This window comes from Miniopterus schreibersii, assembly GCF_964146895.1.
Source record: "Miniopterus schreibersii genome assembly, chromosome: 11".
Taxonomy (NCBI): domain Eukaryota; kingdom Metazoa; phylum Chordata; class Mammalia; order Chiroptera; family Miniopteridae; genus Miniopterus; species Miniopterus schreibersii.
In genome coordinates this window covers 56,500,015-56,516,774 of record NC_138111.1, presented here as the reverse complement: position 1 = coordinate 56,516,774, position 16,760 = coordinate 56,500,015, and the positions used below count along the sequence as shown (strand labels likewise).

Genomic DNA, 16,760 nt, shown 5'->3' with positions numbered 1-16,760 from the left:
GCCACAGCCCCGGGGAAATGGCTTCTTTCCAAGTGAGAGCATCGCCCTGTTGGACGTTTTCTTGTGGCTCCGTGACAACATGGAATCATTTTTAGCCTCACGTTGCTGAAGCGTCGTCACGGAGCCCACCCGGAGCGTATTGTGAGAAACAGATTCGTGCTGCGTGCGAGCGCTTGAGGGTCTTTAGCCCGTCGGATCTTCTCTTTCTCTGCTTAGAATTTTGTAGACGGAATGGGCTCTGCCAGCATCACCTCTGCACCGCGCCTCTTCCTTCCCAGCCTCTCAGGGACTCGCAAGGGGAAGGTCATTGCATGTCTTTAGGATTTTGGTACTTTGTTGATCACGGATGTTTTGGCATTAATATTTAGATTTACTATTGCATGAAAGTATTGTTTATCGTGATTACTTAGCTGCGGTGCCTTGTTAACTGCTGTGCCTGAGGGAAGTACTCTACCCTGTTACTGACCCTGAGACAAGCTTTGTTTTATTCTCTTTATTTGGCTAATCCTCACTGGACGATATTTTTTCCACTGTTTTTATAGGGGGGGGAGGTTGGGAAGGAGGAAGATAGAGAAAAGAAACATGAATTGGTTGCCTCCTACCCTCGGCCCCTGGGGACCAGGCTCCCACCTACCACCATGGGTGTGATCCCGTGACCCTCAGGTGCCTGGACCCACGCTCTAACCACTGAGCAACCCGGACCCGGGCCCAGGGAGATAGCTTTTGAATTAGTGTTTGGATCTTCAGTGGCTGAAAATCGAGGTATGTCCTGTTTCTTATCACCATCACCACCCAACTCTTTTTCGTTTGTTTGTTTTTGTTTTCTGTGCCTTGAAATAATATCACCAGGGGTAGCCTGAATCTGAGGATGAAACAGGGATTGTTCAGCTCCTTTCTCCCATTCACAGAAAGCAATGTTTTCTCAGGAAACTTTCCTCCGTGCTGGTTCTCTGCAAAGTGTACTCTGAGACCCCTCTCATCACTGTGCCTGGCAGGGATCTAAGGGTGGAAACGGAGGCTCTGTTCCTTCACAGCCCTACGGACAACCCCTCTGCTCCAGTAGCCATTGGCTGGGGAGCTCAAGAGGTACCCCAGAGTGTTAAAGCCTGGCTACGCCGGGCGGAATGGGCACCATTCAGGTTATTGTGTGTTACATGAATCCGAGAGCCAACTCTCATTCCCTGTGTTCTGATTCTCAACCTGTAATTTGCAAATATTATTTTATGTAATCTTTACATTTCCTGTGTGACCATCACTGAAGTTGTCTCAGTTTTTTAGAAGAGGAAATGAAACTCTTGATGTCATTTAAATTCAGGAGCCACAGACCGATTTTATCAGAAAGTGAAACTTTTATATGAGAGAGTGTGTAGGTCCACTAAGAAACCAGACAGCATGGCCTACTGCCTTAAGAATATCTTTCCCAGGGCTTGTTAAATTTCAAAACAAAAATGTTCTCTGCCTGGCCTACTCAGGGGTGATAGGAAAATGAATAATAATAGTTTAGCCTTCCTTTCAGCTGGAACCACCATCTGCCAGTAATTCTCCAAAATGTCCAACACAAATGGAAAGAGGAGAGGCACCCACTATATGTTCTCTAGACCTTTTAGAAAACATGGAGTTGTTCCTTTGGCCACATACATGCGCATCTACAAGAAAGGCGACATTGTGGACATCAAGGGAATGGGCACTGTTCAAAAAGGAGTGCTCCACAAATGTTATCATGCTGAGTCTACAGTGTCACCCAGCATGTGGTGGGCATTGTTGTGAACAAACACGTTAAGGGCAAGATTTTTGCAGAGAGAATTAATGTGCGTATTGAGCATATTAAGCACTCTAAGAGCCAAGGGAGCTTCCTGAAACGAGAGAAGGAAAATGATCAGAAAAAGAAGGAAGCCAAAGAGAAAGGGACCTGGGTTCAACTGAAGTGTCATCCTGCTCCACCCAGGGAAGCGCACTGTGAGAACCACTGGGAAAGAGCCTGAGCTGCTGGAACCCATTCCCTATGATTTCATGGCATGATAAGTGTTAAAAAAAAAAAAAAAAAGACCTCTGTGCTGATAAAAATGTTTCTCTTAATTGGGTAGAAGTGTAGTATCCCTTCACCCCCAAAAATAATTTAAAAAATAGTTAAAAAAAAAAAAGTTTAGGCTCTAGAATCAAGTGGGCTGTTTGTCTTCATTAACAAGATGACAGGAAAACTCAGGAATTAAGGAAAAATATTTTGACTCTTGTGATGTTGAAATTCACTGATTTTGACTGATACATGTGGTCTAGCAAAGGGCTTATTTCACCCCCCCTTTCTGACTGATCCCTATGAAATGAAGGATTGATGCAAATCTTTAGACCAGGTGCTGCTTCGGGAACAATTGGTTAAATGGCCTCCATATTCTTTCAAAAACTAAATAAAAATTACTTTAAACATTTCATCAGGATTCTAATCTGGGGGGGACCAAACACAAGCATGTCTTTCCCATAGCCTCATCCTACTTCCTGCAGATTCCTTTCTCTCATGAATACCCGATGCCTGCAGATGGGGCCAGGACTCCCCTTGTCTTTGATTCTGCATGTGTGATCTGTCCTGTGAGCACAGGTAGCAGGTCTTCTTTCCTAGGAAGGGGTTGAGAGTAAGTGTACATGGCAATTTCACCTCTGTCGTGTATGACTCGAACTTGAAATCTCTAGGCACAGTCTGAACTAGCGTGTCGTAGGTGCCAAATGAATGATGCCACGTGTCATAGTTCAGGCTGCTGTAGAAAAGTCCCACGGACCAGGAGGCTCATAAACAACAATTTACTTGTCCCAGTTCTGGGGGCTTGAAGGCTGAGAGCAGGGCTGCATGGCTGAGTTGGGTGGAGAGCCCCCCTCAGGGCTGCGGCTGGCTGACTTCTCTTTTAACTTCACATGGTGGAGAGCAGAGGGGAAGCCAGCGGTGAGTCTCATAAAGGCATTAACCCCATGGTGGGGGCTCCACCTTCCTAACTTCGTCTAATCTGAGTTTCTTCCCGAAGACCCCTCCTCCTAATACGTCACTGCATGTACTAGACCATCGCTGCTTTTCCTGGGAAGCCCTACTTCTAGCACATTGATGTCCTTTTATAGACTCCTACCTCCCTGATTGCAAATTCTCTTCCCATTGGTCTTTCACCTCCAAATCTGTAGATTCATTGACTAAAAAAGCATTTTGACTGATACATGTGGTCTAGCAAAGGGCTTATTTTGTAATTAAAAGCATTTTAATTACATGATAAACAAAATGAAAGTATCCACTGGCAATTATTTCTTAGAGCATCGTGACTAAACTACAATAGTCGACAAACTTTAGTAAGAAATATACGATAACCATATTTACTATATCCCAGGTGATTCCCATGTGTTGCTGAGTTAACTCTCACCATAAATGGATGAGATGCCTGGGAGACAAGACCCATGAGAGTTAAGCCTCTGCGCCACAGAGTGATTTGAATGACAAACATTTCAGTGACTCCTCTTAGAAAACACTGAGCTAGTGGCTCTTGTGGATTAAAAGGAGCAAATACATATGCTACCAACGTACATGAATGTGGGCCATGATTGGAGACATAAGATGGCATTTGGGAATGGGTGAAATGTGAGGGATGGGGCAGAGCAGCAGCCTTGCCATCAGTGAAGAGGCTGAAGTGTTCAGAAATTCAGAACCTCACCAGGACCTCAGTGAAACAGAGGGAACAGCCCTGCTGCTCAGAGCTCAGTGCTCCCTTGGCTGCGCCTCAGCTGCAGGAAGCGGGCACTCGAACCGGCTGTAAGCGCAATGGGAGCTGCCAGCCCAGCCAGGCCTGCCTCCTGCCAGAGCCTGGGATTTGGGAGCCAAGTCCTCCTGGAGAACCTGAGCTTCTCCTTCAGCAGGACCTGCTCCTGAGGTGACCTTTCCTTCCTCGGAGACCGTTTTAGCCAGACCGGTTCACATAGGCGTTATTTATTTAGGGAATGCCCTCTGGAAATCAGATTCAGGATTGTTTCTGCGAGGAAAGACAGGAATTCAGGGAAAGGGGAAAACATCTATAATCTGAACACCAATATCTCTCTCTATATGATTTTATTAAATTTTAATGGTTAATTTCATCTACAATGTAAAAGAGTTGAAAAATATTGAAAAATGGGTGTATAAAAACTCACTATTTTAACTTTATTTTATTTATGCCCAAACCAGAATTTGTTATAATTTCCTGGGCTTTGTTGAAAGCAAATTTACCCATAACATTGTCAGAATTCTTGTTTTGCTTATCTCATTTATCATTGAGAGAATTGCCATTTTAAATAATTTAATTTTGGCAGACTGAAAGTTTCAGAGAGGCAGCATATATATTTCTGATTTACATTAATTCTTTTTCTCTGTCTTGTCCCTAATGTATTTCCAAATTACAGGAGATATTCTTCCTGTCCCACAGTTTGACAATATGATTTTATGACAGCCCAATATTTTGATATCAATTTTTTGTTGTTGGCAACTATGGTAACCTCTTTCTATTTTAACAAAATCAAAAATTTTCACGTACTTCTGTATATATGGAGACTAAAAAGTGACCAAAAATTTTTACTATGAAAGCTTTAGCATCATAGGTAAGCAAATCATACCCCTGCTTTCCAGTGTTGTATGAAAGGTGCCCAGGATATTTAGCAAGTAAGCACATTTCAGTTTCTTCGTTGAGAAATTTATGGACTGAATGGGATTTATCAGAATTTAACTTTGTACTTTTCCCCCTCACCCCTGGCCCCCAACTTGTATAAGTCTCAGGTTTTTGTAATTGCAGGGCCAGATCTTATCTTTAAATTTTTGATTTTTCAAATGAAGGATTTCTTATTAATTTTGGTTTTTAAAAATATTGCATTAATATATTACTTTTCCTCATTACTAAGCCATTTGGCACCCCCTTTCAGTTTGTATCTGAGGCAAATTTCTAACTTGCCTAAATCTAATCCCCACATTGGACAGAGTTTTTATATAAAGTGCTGTGATTTTCCTTGGCTGAAAATTATGTTTGAAAATCAGAGAACATCCCCTTTTCCATCCTTCACTACGTTTTTAAAATAAGTTATCTTTGTATAACATTGTTTTTCCTGTACCTTAAACATTATAACCAGAGGTGGTGTGAATTAAGTGAAGATGAAGGAAGAGATTATTTATATCATTTATTCATACATTTCACAGAGTAGCTATGATCTGCCAAACAACTTGCTAATATACATGTTCTCCAGAAGGAGCTTCTGGTGTGCTGTGTGGTTTCTCTTGTGTGCCAGGCACAGCCTTAACAATGTAGCCTGGGCCTTTCTCCTTCGTAGTCCTGCAGACAACTCTCTACCCTAGAGTTACACTTGGGAGGTGCTAACTTCCCTGACCTTTAAGCTTAAAAACAACTGGGATATTGTCAAAGAGTCAGTTAAACTGTGTCACACCCAAAATACAAAATTAGGTCAATATATGTGAACTGCCATGGAAAGATTTTTCAGTGCATGTATTATAGAAAAATATCTAACTGTACAGTGATGCTTTGGTGTAATATAAAAGCATATCCAAAAAAAAAATACATTTGTCCTGTAGAGATAATTTGAGATGTCAGCCCTCTCAGCCTTAGTGAGCCACCTTGAAGTCTCTGGACCAGTCTTGATATTTCTAGGCACTGGGGCTCTTGAGGACTTGGGACAGTGTTACTTGCCAAGTCTGTGAGGCAATTTTAGCAAAGTCAGGCCTTAAATTTGTATAAAGTACTTACCTGTTCATTCTAATCTTCAGAATCATGATATTAGTACATTTGAATATTCTCCAGTTAGTAGGTGAGGTTTGGGAGTTGAGTACTCAGTTTTCTTTTTATATAACATAACTGTTATTACCATTGTTATCTTCATGGGTCTGCAGTGTGCAGAGTAGGTGGGCCCCACTCCAGCAGGTTCAGATCCTGAGCAGCCCTTTGAAGACATTCTGAATCAGAGACCATTCATGGGGAATCTGAGGATATGAGGTCTCCAAAGCTGAGCCCTGCCAGCCAAATAGTGATAGAGGAACTGTGAGAATAGTTCCTCTGCCAGGGGAAAAAGCAAAGTTCCTCAGGATCCACAAAGCTCCACCAGAACCTCATCTGTAAGGCTAAATCTCTAGCTCTGGTCTTCCAAAGCCATGGAGCCAGAATTCAGGTTTCTGAGGAGAAACCTGTGGTGGTTTCCAAGGGACAGCTTTAGGTGGACACCCCTCAGACTGCTCTCGCCTTTCTGGTGGCTCTGTTTTAGGACATACTGGGTGGACCCTCTCCAATTAGCCCTCTCATTTCTCATTCATTTCCCAAATAGTTATGAGCAGTACCCACTAAATGCTAATCACCTAATGCTGATGACTGAGCAGTGAGTCCCTGTTCTGGGATAAGATAGATAATTAAGCCAAAAGTCACAGCATGGACTAACAAGTAGGTCTGGGGAAGTAAAGGCCCCTTTCCCAGCTGGAATGGTCAAAGGAATCACCCTGGGACACTTTTTTTCACTTGTAACAGGAAGCAAGGAGGAGAGGAGGGCTGGGAAACAAAAGTTTTTGAGTTTTGTGAAGAAAAGTTTTCTCCTGATGGCCACTGTTTCCTCTGTGAAGTGGCATCCAACACACATGCAGAGGTTGGGGGAACAGAAGTTTATCAAAGTGGAGAATGTTTGAAAGAGATTAGTTAAGAATAAGAGAGTCGCCTGGCCGGGCGTGGCTCAGCGGTTGAGCATCGACCTAGGATCCAGGCGATCAGGGTTTGATTCCTGCTCAGGGCACATGCCCGGGTTACGGGCTTGATCCCCAGTTGGGGGCATGCAGGAGGCAGCTGATCAATGACTCACTCATCATTGATGTTTCTATCTCTCTCCCTCTCCTTTCCTCTCTCTGAAATCAATAAAGATATATTTTAAAAAAAAAGAATAAGAGAGTCAACCACACAACAATGGTATGAGCATCAAGAAGCAGGGAGCATTGTCAGTGTTGTTCACTTATGTATCCTAAGTGCACATAGAAGGAACTAACCAAATACATGCAATGAATGAAAGTATGAATTCCATGCAGTACTGTAGATGCCCTTTAGCTGTCAACCATAGAACTCTGGTGGCACAATATACTCAATTGTTGGATTTTATCCAGTAGGTTTCAGCCACTTGCTAGAGGTCAGGCTTAGAAGAGGCAGAGGGTTTGGACTTCTGCCAGGTAGGAAGGAGGAAACAAGAATGAGGTGAGAGGGCTGTTAGCGTGTTGCTTAAGTGATGAACCAGGAAGTATATCGGTTTGCTAGAGCTGCTGTAACAAAGCACCACTGACTGGGCGGCTTAAACAACAGAAATTTATTTTCTCAAAGTTCTAGAGGCTGAAAGTCCAAGATCAAGTTGTGGGCAGATTTCGTTTCTTCTGAAGCCTCTCTCCTTGGCTTGCAGGCGGCTGCCTTCTTGCTGCGTCCTCACGTGGCCTTATCTCTGTGTGCACTGATTCTTGGTGTCTCTTCCTTTGCTTGTAAGGAACCAGACATACTGGATTAGGACCCCACCCTGAGGGCTTCATTTTATAACCTCGTCAAACCTTTTTAAAATCAAAATAGTTACATTCTGAGGTACTAGGGGGCTGGGATTTCAACATATGAATTTTTTTTTGAGGGGAGGAAGCAACTCAGCTCCTAACATCTACCACCGAGAGAGAGAGAACAAAGGCCAGAGGTTGTTGACGGACAAGGAGAACTGTAAGGGCAGTAAGCAGTAAGCAGTAAGCAGACTATAGGTCCTGACTAATTGGCACATGAGGGGCAATTTGGGGAAAAACTGCAGGTGGAGGTCAGAGGGTGTGATATAGGCTGTATTACTTCAGAATGCAGAGCAGCTCCTAGTGAAAAGCAAAGATCTGTGAGTCAGGTGTAAATTGTTATGTGACTCATGGCCAGTTATTCAGCACTTCAAGCCAGCACCTCTCCTCGGATGAGCAGTGTTTGGCTACGGGAGCATGAGGAGGGTCACAGTCCTGAGGATTAACTCCTCTGAATTGTCTAGGCCTTTATTTTCTACCTGTGTGGTTACTCATCCTGTCTGAACTTCAGGTTAGGAGAATCAGATTTTTAAAACTAATGTGTAATATTAATTACATAATAAGCAGCAGAAATATCCCCTGGCTTTACTTGCTCTGTGTGAACCTCTCTGTAGGAGATAAAAGTTGCTTCTCCAGGCCTAGATATGGGAACCAAGGCAGGTGAAGAGACTGAAGTGGAGTGAGTACGAGCTACGTCAACTCTAAACTCTTCTCTCTTCCAGGTGGAAATAACATAGTAGGTGGCACCAGTGACACCTTTCTTTATTTCACGAGGATTCCTCCTTTTTGGTGACTCCATTTCATGGTTCTTTTTAGCAGTCATTCCACTCAGCCCTTTAATGGTGTTGAGCACATGGATGTCCTTTAGAATGTTTGGCCATGTTGTCTGAGTAGTGGTCCAAGGTGAGCCCAGAAAAATGCGCCCTTGTCATAAATTGCAGAACCCACCTGTGGTGCATGTGCTGTGCACATTCTGAAGAAGATATCCCATAACTCTACCAAACATATAACGATCACAGAGAACACCTCAACCCCGGTAGGCCAACTGTTTGCATTGAGCACAGGATCCTGCACAATGTCAGAAATAATGTCAGAAAGGAAGGCGCTTGTCCAAGATGGAGTAAGGAAGGCACTTGTCCAAAACAGAGTAAGGAAGGCACTTGTCCAAAATGGAGTTTGGCAGGCCTGAGAATATGCCCGCAGGCATTGTCTGTGCTTAGAGATAACCTTTCCCTCTTCCACCACCTGTTCTGAACACACACATACACACACTCTTGCCAAGATGACACCAAATCCATCTCACCTTGTCAGTGTTTTAGGCAGTCATCAGGAGGTGGAGTCTGAGTCAGATAGTGGGGGAAGGGCATGGAGTAAAAGTGGGCTGATTAGCAAGGATGGAGACACTCCCATTCCTTCCCACTCTGGGTCATTCTTTCCCTTCTTCATTTGTTCCCTTCCTTTCCACTCAGTCAACCTCCTACCTTTTCCTAACTCACTGTCTCATTTTTCTGTGGGTGCTGTGTGGCCACACCCTGAACATTCCCATCACTGATGACCATGTGATCCATTTGCCCTGCATTGATGTCATTGAACCAGGCAACGTGTAGTCTCAATGAAGAGTTGCTTCCTTGCCCAGGGTAACCAATCAGCAGGAATTCATTTCTGAGTTAGTTTGTTTCAAGAGGGATGAATATCACAGATCACTGATCTTTAAATAGCACCTACCCTACTCTTGGCCTGAGCACATCCGTCCCTGTGTGCAATACAGCAACATCCCCCATTCTCCACCCAATACCACCCAGTGCTGTGGCCACTGTACAACAGCTACTTTCCTAACATCTAAAAGACCACTTTTTCCACGAAAATTATCCTGTCACTGAACCCCTTCAGAAGTGGGCTTCCTGGGAGGCAGAGATGGGGTGACCCAGGTCATGGGTCAGTTTTCATGTCCCTACCTTTGAATCCAGTTCATTTCTAGTGGCTACCGAGTGACGTGGGCATTACTTGAAGATATGTGGAGATTTCTTCCCCAAGCCCATAAATGGTGTGTTCTCCTTCCCCCTCCAAGCTTTGCTAAGCCCTTTCATTGGCCTTTAGCCTCCTATCAGGAGGAAAAAGCAGAAGCCTTACCTGCTTCCAAACCCTAACACATTCTGGGTCACACTTCCCAACAGTCAAAGAGCTTTCATGCACCTGTGCCACTCACTCGGGGCTTTCTACCGCCTCTCAGGGGTGGAGATAGAAAGGAAGGTAGGTAACCTGTGAACACTTTAACATGGAGCAAGGAGGTGAACAAGGCCCACAGCAGCCTTACTGAGAGCCCCAATTCCTGCCTCCACCACCACCACCACTTACCAAAACACAAAGCCAAGAGGTCTGTGTCTTCCACTGGGGCTGGGCGCATGTCCCATGGAAGAGGAGAGGAGGTGTGGTAAGATCAGCTGTACATTTTCTTTAAGACAGAATTGAGCAGCGGTGCTCACCTCTTCCCCGTTCACCACTGGGGAATAGGGTCTTGGGTGCACATGGAAGCTATGCCCCACCGTAGATTCATGATCATAGATTTTTTTCCTCAGGGCCTTACTACTACAAAATTTTGAGTTCCACTTTTGGGAGTGCAGAGCTTATTTTCTCTTACTACTCCTAGATGCTCAGTGAGGAAGCTTTGGCCCTATGGGGCGCATATAACCTGGCCCACTCCATGCTATGACTATACAATGTTGACAGTAATGAGGGAAGCAAGGACAGTATATGAGGATGAGGGGAGAATTAGGGGGAGAAGTGTAGCCCAGGGCAGAGGCTCTCCATGAACCCGGACTCTAGAAAGGGTAACTTGTGGGCACCCTTGATTTTTCCTGACAGCCAACAGCCAGCCACCCTGGAGCAAGGGATTGTGACATTTACTCAATGCTATAGGCACAGAATCTTACACAATTTAGCTCTCCTGGGTATACTTAAAATGCCCCCAAAATTGTATGTGTATAAATTTTGTGCTATTTTTATTGTGACCAAAACAAAGCTTTCAACTTTAAACACATATGTTGCATCCCTGAGAATGTCCACTTACGTCTTTAAGCCTGACTACCAAAGATTATGGATATACAGATACTCAGTATTTCACCCTTCTTGAGCACACATCTCCAATATGTTTATTTTTATTTATAATATACATATGTACTACAGTTATCAAATACTATGCATATTATAAAGTATACACTTGTAATAGAAATTTAAAAATGGATGTCAATCTATGATAAAGCATTTTAAAAATGTATTTTTATTATTAAAAGGACATGATTTGTTCTCAAAAAATACACACATCTTCTAGGAAGATGTGACAGTTTGCATCAATATGTGTTGTAAGGTAATTATTACAGGAATACTGTGGTATCTCACAGAATCCATGTGAGGGTTAAGCAATAAAGCCTAAGAAGAGATAAGAATCATCTAACCCCCAGCAACCTCAGAATATTCTCATTAATGTGAGTTAACTCCTAAGTCCAAGGTTCTGGCTTTCTTGAGTCAGATTCTTAAGACCAGCTTTCTGATTGGCTCAAACTAGTTTTATCAGCCACAGGCAGCAGCGACATAGCTTCTAGGTCCCGATTTCATGGGCGGAGGGCACTTCCTATGGAAGGCTGTGAAAATAGGTAGTATGGCCCATGAAAGTCCATCCCTTGACTTCCCAGTATCTACATCAGTGATTTTCAACTGGTATGCCACTAGAGTTTTTAAATCATGCAATACTTACTCAGTCAGGGGTACTGACCTCCTTTCCCTTAGACTGTCAAGTAAAAAAATGACAACAGCCAACAATAGCCATCCAGTGTGAATGAATCAAAATTATACCTATTTTTTTGTCAGATCAGCAAAAAACATTTTTTGGTGTGCTGCAGAATTTTAGTAATTAGTATATGTGCCATGAGCTGAAAATGGTTGAAAATTGCTGCTCTCCATCGTTCCCATTCATACAAGTTCAAAGGTGCACAATCCAATTATCCCATACACTCAACAGACATCTATAAAGTGCTTCTATAAACATCACAGGGCCAAAAATCTTAGATGCACTTTGCCCATCAAAATCTCGTTATGCCTTTTTGCAACATATGTACCTAGGGCCTGGGTAGTTCTGCACTGATAGGCAAGCAGATGAGAGGGGATCTCAGGAAGACACGTCCTGAAGAGAGGGTTAGTGACGTGCAGACGGAGATCTGTTGGTTGGTGTGATGCTAATGCCTCCACCAGCCCCTTCCGCACCGCTGGGGGTCTCTCCTAACCAAGTGCAGAGTGTCTGCCCCTGAGAGGCCACTGCATTGATGACCTTTCTGCCATGTACCTGTACGTCGAGGCACAGATTCATGGGTCTTCAGACGTGGAGCTTCCTCTTGCCTCCCTCTTCCCCCTTCGGATCTGCCCTCCTCCTGTGCCCAGGGTCGTAATCATTACGCTGCCCATCTCCCTGGGGGACCCCCAATAAATATTTGCTGAGTTGAAATGGTAATTTGTAGAGTGCTGATTTTATTGCATGTAGTGGGTGCCTAATTGTTTGACTGTAGAACTCACTGAAACTGAAAAGGTGTGCATTAGTTTAAGGGAGTCATTTTGATAGATGCTAACATGAATGGGTGCAAAAAAACCTCAGTGCTACACCGGGTGAGCAAAATGGCTGCTTAATTAGCCTTTCGCTGTGGATCTGCTGCTGTCAACTAGGCCAGGTATGCAAATCACATCCCTAACTCCAGCCCTTAAAAGATTGGGGGCAGGCGGTTATGAAAAATCTTCAAGTCAGCGCAAAATGAAAAGTTTCATTTCGGGTGCTGAAGGAGCGAAGAGCTTTCTTCAATAACCCAGCAGCGTTTTATTCCTCAGCTGGTGGAATTCAGATTAGCAAAGGCTTCCGTGGTTTCTCACAGGCCTCCTTGGTTTCAGGCGAAAGGCCCCGCTCCCACCCCCCACACTGAGTGTTTCACTTCCCTTTTATTGCTCAGCTTGTACATACCTTCTTTTTTCCTTTCCCTTTGCCCGTTTTCTTTCCCTGCAAAAAGCTTTATTGTTTCCATTTGGTCCAAGGCATGGGAGAGGTCTCCAGGGTGGTTAAAAGGATGCCTAATGGTTTCAGGGAGAGGCTCAGGCAAAAGCCAGACACCAGAGGGATGCAGAAGCACCCCTCAAAGGCCTGTGGGCGCCAAAGGCTCTTAGTCATGCCTGAGGGTGAGCCCTTGGAGGAGATTCTCGCCCAGCCCAGCCTGGGGGCCGGCCACCAGCTTGCGGAGGTGAGTCAGGTGGTCCCCATCTTCTTGCTGAGTTTCACCTGCTCGCCTGGGACATGTTTCTCCAGGAATCACAGGGCTGAGGTCTGTGCGGGTCAAACCCAGGGCCTGCAGGTCCAACAGGGCCTGATTCAGGTTCCTCTCCAAGGCCCTGGTGGTTTCCCTGGCATCCTGAGTTTTACCCACTCATCTTGGGAAGGCTTCAGCACGTCCTGGAAGGGAACTTGGTCACTGCACTAGTTTTGCATCTTTAAGAGACGCTCGGCTCCCTTGTGCTGCTTCTGGCCAACTCGTGGAAGAAGTGGCCCACGCCCTCCAGAGCCACGTCGTCGCAGTGGAACAGGAAACAGAAGCCCAGACAGAGGTAGGTGGGGGAGGCCCGCAGAGGTAGGTTGGCCAGGCAGTTGATGGCAACCTTCACCTCGGTGGAATAATCCTGACAAATTTGGGAGCTCATGGTTGTTTGGCAATAAGAAGTTAAGCTAAAAAACGATGTTGCCTGTCTTGGAGACTGAGGATGGCTAAGATGGTTCTGAAGGCAGTGACTGGAAAAGAGGTCGAAGGGTGGTTGGACGCTGGAAGAAGGGGCATCTCTGGGTCTGTTCTGTCCAAACACAGTTGAAGCAAGAGACAGATCCAGGTGACCCTCGAGGGCACTGCTGCCCAATTTTTAGAAAACTATAAATTAGCACTTTCATTCCCTCATGGTTGGCCTTGGCTGCATTTCAAGTGAGAATGCATTGAAATCCCCTTTCAGGCGATTATCCCAATCAGAAAAGCATGTGAGCAGAATGCTGACATACTGGCTCCTCCTTTTTTATGATTATATTTATGAATATTCCATACATACAATGAGACGCTACCTATAAAATTGTAAAGCATACTAAATAGTACATCATACTGTTTTGGATACGTATGTACATGATTAGTAAATATATTTAGAAATGCTTAGAAATTATAAACGTCGCCTTCACTAACTGAGGGGATTGACCCAGGATACTTTTACTAGCCAGGTTGTAAACATGCTTACACACACAAATTTACATGAACACACACATTCTCTATTTGTTACATATATAATCAAGGTGTTCTAGAGTTTTATTACTAGTTTAGAGAAAGTCTCAGAAGACTTTTAATTTTACCTTTAAATGAAAAGGAACGCAGAACACCTGAGAGTTGTTGAGGGTGGGGGCGGGTAATGACCTCCCCCTGGGGGTTGACTTCCCTGCAGGAGGCCCTCTCCTGGGCTCATCTGAGGCGGGCTCAGGCTCGGCTCCAGGCCAGGGTGGCAGTCAGGGCCTGAGAAGTCTTCTTTCAGAGCCTTTCTCAGGCTTACCGTCCGGTGGACAGGAGGAGGGGCAGCGATGAAGGGGCAGGGACCGCGCAGGATGGCTAACCTCAAGCAGGACGGCCTGCTGCTGTGCCGGCTGCCCCCGCTCAGGGCTTCAGCTGGTCCAGGGAGTCTGGGCCGCATTGGAGTCCCGCCTGTGAGAGGCTCCAGACCTCCCAAGGGCACCCCGCACTCTCGCCTTCCAGCCAAGGTAGTTTAGAAGAACATGGAACTCGGGAAAAACAAAAACAAAAAAGGAAAGAAAAATAAACTATCACGTTAAAGCTCGTGCCTTGAAGCAGCTGTGGGCCAGACACCGAAAGGAGGATAAGCTGCCGAGGGGACAATTAGGGGAAGTGGGAACAAGTGCAGAATCAGGTGCTTTCAGCATTGCAAACAGCAGAGAGGAGGGGCGGAGGCAGGAGGGAGCCTGTAAGCGGGGTGAAGGGTGAAGGGCCGATGCCCTCCTGCCAGGCAGGGAGAGGCCCCGGCCCGGTGCCCGCGGGGCCAACGCGCAGCCCAGCTCCCGCCCATGGACACCCGCCGGCGGCCGCGGCACGGAGGGGGCGCCTCACGGGGCATCTCTGACATTCTGCCTGGTTTCACACGCAAAACTGTTCTGCCTCCAAAACCAAATGGAAGTTTGGTAGAGGCGTGTGCTTCCCTCGGGTTTTAGAGAAACGACCATCCCGCGTCTCTGCGCAGCTGCACTAGTTTCCTTCAAGGGAAAGGAGGGGTTAGGGCGGGAGGCGCCCCGCGGACACGGGTCAGAGAACCACGCTGCTGCTCCTGCGGAAGCAAGCCGTCCTGTGTTTCCTTTTCACAGAGAAATGCGATTGGCTTTAAAGTCCATCTAAACACAGTACAAAAAAACCTGTGGTTTTGGTAGGGTGTCATCGTGATGATTTACTTCCATTTTATTTTAGAACATTTGTTTGTGTTAGTGTTTGCAAGGCAAATGTCTGAAATGATATCCATTCACCTTGGCAGGAGTTAGCACTGGGTGCAGGGACTACAGGGGACTTGCACATCCTAACTCATTTATTCCTGTAGAGATATATATATTTTTGCTTTGAGAATATTTTAATTTTGTAATAGGAAAAACAGAAGAAAATGTTATTGAACTGCAGTCATGTATTAGGCCCCAGCCTAATATAAAAATGAATTTAAAAGATAAAGATCTCATGGTCTGTGGTTCCTGCCCTCAAGGAGCTACTATCTATGAGGGAGGCAAGGAAAGTGGAGAGAAGCAGATAAACAACTGTATTTAATACAAAGTAAAAGGTGCTATAATTGAGTTAGGAATTAGGTTCTGCTGGATATATGTGAAGGAGTAATTATTTCTGTAGGACTCAAATTGATTAACCTTTCTGAGCCTCAGTTTCCTCATGGGATAAAAACATGGATAATAAAGTACCTACCTAACCTGGTTTCCTCAAAGGTTAAAAAAAAAAAAGTGTATGTCAACACTTAGGATTGTTCCAGGCACGCAGTGAGTGCTCAATAAATATTAGCTGTGATTATAATTACCACAGCTCTGTCATTTTGTGGCCATGAACTATGGACAGGTTACTTAAATTCCCTGAGACTCAGTTTCCTCATCTGTAATTGGAGGGGCAATAATACCTTATAGATTTATTATAAGGATTAAGTGAAGTAATCCATATAAAATGTCTTCACTACTAGTAAGTGCTGAGAAAATGATATCTGCTATTCTCATTGTTACTATTATTATTTACCTAATAGGAAGTGAGGAAGGGGTGAGGTCATAGCACCTGAGCTGACTCCCCACACTGTCTTCTTGGAGTGAGGATATAGGCCTTACACAGACTAGACTGACCTACACAGATCAGTCCACACCCAAATAAAATGAAATGTGTATCACAGAACTTCCTTAACTACTCAGAAACTAAAACAAAGAAACTTGTTTGGGTAGAGGCCCTCTTCCAAATTTTGCTAAATAATGAGAATGCTGCAGTAAGGATTTTAAATAAAATCAATACAACAGAACACTTGTGGGTATTGCAGCCCTTCTATGCGCAGCATCATATTTTATTCCCATAGTGAGCCTGAGGTGTAGGTAGGGAAAGGATCACTGACCCCATCTTGCAGGTGAAGAAACTGGGAGCTGGAGTAATCACTCAGCCTCCCACGCTAGATAGTGGCAGAATTAGAACTAGAACTTAGGTAGCTTGGCGCACCGTTTCTTCGGAATTTTCTGAAAACTGTTCTCTACCTCACTTAGGAAGTTCTACAGGTCTTCTACTCAAAATGTTTAGTGGTTGACCTTTAGGCTCCAGATGACAATGCGCCCCTCATCTGGTGCCCATGGCAGACATGAACCCCAGAAACTTTATCAACAGCCCTTCAAGAGCCAACACCACTTGATCAAATCTGGCAAGTGAGGTGACTAGATCTTATAGAATGAAAATGCCATTCCCTCCAAAAGGGACCAAGCTGGTCATGGAAATAAGTAAAACAGGTGGGGTATGAGTATCTGCATACCTCGTCTAAGTGTGCTGAACATGCGATCATTATGTCCTGGATGAAGGAGCAGTCAAGTCACCTCCAGCTAATGTCTTCCTATGTTGAAGTGCAA

The 16,760-nt window shown here is 44.7% G+C and overlaps 2 pseudogenes across 2 annotated transcripts; one reads left to right on the top strand and one right to left on the bottom strand.

The window, feature by feature from the left end:
- The first annotated feature begins 1,548 nt into the window (after window positions 1–1,548).
- LOC308563923 (large ribosomal subunit protein eL21 pseudogene) lies at window positions 1,549–2,019 on the top strand (annotated as a pseudogene). Its single transcript has one exon. The product of its transcript is annotated as a large ribosomal subunit protein eL21 pseudogene (transcript).
- Window positions 2,020–12,756: 10,737 nt separating this feature from the next.
- On the bottom strand, window positions 12,757–13,288 carry LOC308563929 (ferritin light chain pseudogene; annotated as a pseudogene). The gene has a single exon. The product of its transcript is annotated as a ferritin light chain pseudogene (transcript).
- Between the last annotated feature and the right edge of the window lie 3,472 nt (window positions 13,289–16,760).